The sequence below is a fragment of the Erinaceus europaeus genome, chromosome 2 (genome assembly GCF_950295315.1).
Source record: "Erinaceus europaeus chromosome 2, mEriEur2.1, whole genome shotgun sequence".
NCBI classification, from domain to species: Eukaryota; Metazoa; Chordata; class Mammalia; order Eulipotyphla; family Erinaceidae; genus Erinaceus; species Erinaceus europaeus.
In genome coordinates, this window is record NC_080163.1 from 10,008,618 (window position 1) to 10,010,542 (window position 1,925).

Sequence of the window (1,925 nt, forward strand, 5' to 3'; positions counted from 1 at the left end):
GCATGGGGGGTGGGGGGTGGCATGGGCGTGGGGGTGGCATGGGGGGGGGTGACTGGACGGAGCTGATGAGAAGAACCCACACAGAACAAAAGGGTTGAGGATGGTGGAGGGGTCCCCATGGAATAGCGTGGGGAGGGGGAGACCTTCAGGGGGAGAGGAGGTGTGACAGTGGGGAAGACCATGCACGACTGGGAAGCAGGACAAAACAGATTGGACAAAACTGGGGGCTGGGGGGGGGGGGAGACAGGGTGCTGTTATTTATTTTTTTGGAGGGGGTGGGGAGCTCTAGGAACATCAGGAGACCGTTATTCCACCCCCGAAGGTGCAGGGGCTTCGGGTCTTGGCGGGTTCTTCTGAGTTGGGAGGTTGGGGAGGGCGCTCACCTGGGGGGCGCGCAGGCTGCTGGTGGGGGTCCCGAGGGGATCTGAGGTGCCCGGAGCGGCCTGTGCTTGCTGTCGGGTCCCGGAGCGGTCTGAGTCGGGTGGGGCCCCAGGGCGGGGAGGAGGGAAGGAGGGAAGGGAGGGGCGGGGGGGGGGGCGGGACGAGCCCCCCCCAACCAGCTCCGGCCTCTAGCGCCCCCTGGTGGGCAGCGAGAGCGCGCCGTCGCAGGCGGCGTCCAGCGGGGTCTGGAGGTGGAAGAGTGGGATCATCCTAGATTCATCCGCCCAGCCGCCGCACACCCCAAAGTCAAATTTTCTGGAGCATCAGGCCCTGTCTCGGTGTCTCCTAAGAACATGCAGTAATGGTAGCGGCCTGGGAGGTGGTGAAGTGGATAAAGCATTGGACTCTCAAGCATGAGGTCTTGAGTTCAACTCTGGTTCCTCCCTTCCTTTAAAAAAAGTGTGTAGGAGGTGTGTAGGGGTAGATAGCATAATGGTTCTGCAAACAGGCTTTCAGGCCTGAGGTTTCAAGGACCTAGATTCAATCCTTGCGCCACCATAAACCAGAGCTGAGCAGGGGCGGGGGGGGGGGGGGACGGCAAAACCTGCAGCCCAGGAGGTAGCATATAGCATTGATATCGCTTCCCCCCCAGCCTCCCAGCCCCCCCCCCCCCCGCCCCAACTCAGGCTGTTCTTATGGTGGTGGATGGGCATTGAACCTGGGACTTTGGAGCCTCCAGGCAGGAAAGTCTTTTGTACAAACATCATGCTATCTCCCCAGCCCTAAAGCATTCATCCCCTAAGTGTGAGATCCTGAGTTCCATCTCTGGCAGGGTATGTTCCCGAGTGATATTCTGGTTCTCTCTTTCTCCAAAATAAATTAATTAATCTTTAAAAATAAATAGTGGGGCAGAAGAAGTAGCATACGGTTCTGCAAAATGACTTTCATGCCTGAGGCTCCAAAGTCCTAGGTCCAGTCCCCTGCACCATCATAAGCCAGAGCTGAGCAGTCCTCTGCTTTCATTCTTTCTCCTCTTCTCCTCCTCTGTATCTCTCACATGAAAAAAAAATAAAATATGACAATAAAACAACAAGGGCAACAAAAGGGAATAAATAAATTAAACTTTTAAAAAAGAAATAAAACATATTTGAAATAGATCTTTAGAAAATACTGAGTAAATTAGGGCTGGGGATTGCATGTGGTACCATGTGCAAGGACACCAAGGTTCATCAAGCACGCAGTCCCCACCTGAAGTGGGGGAGCTTCACGGAGTTAAAGCCGTGCTTCAGGTGTTTCTCTCTACCTCCCCCTCTCCTCTCAACTTCTCTTAGTCTTTATCCAATAAAAATGTTTAATAAGTAAATTAGTATCTGCTACTTTATATATATGCATATATTTATGTGCAGCTTATAGATTTATATTGCATGAATAATATACATTATACATTATTATAGCATTGCTAAATTAATATATATTTTAATTTATTAAATATATCTATAGATTTCTTTTTTTTAATTTGTAAATGTATTCATTTTGAATTATTT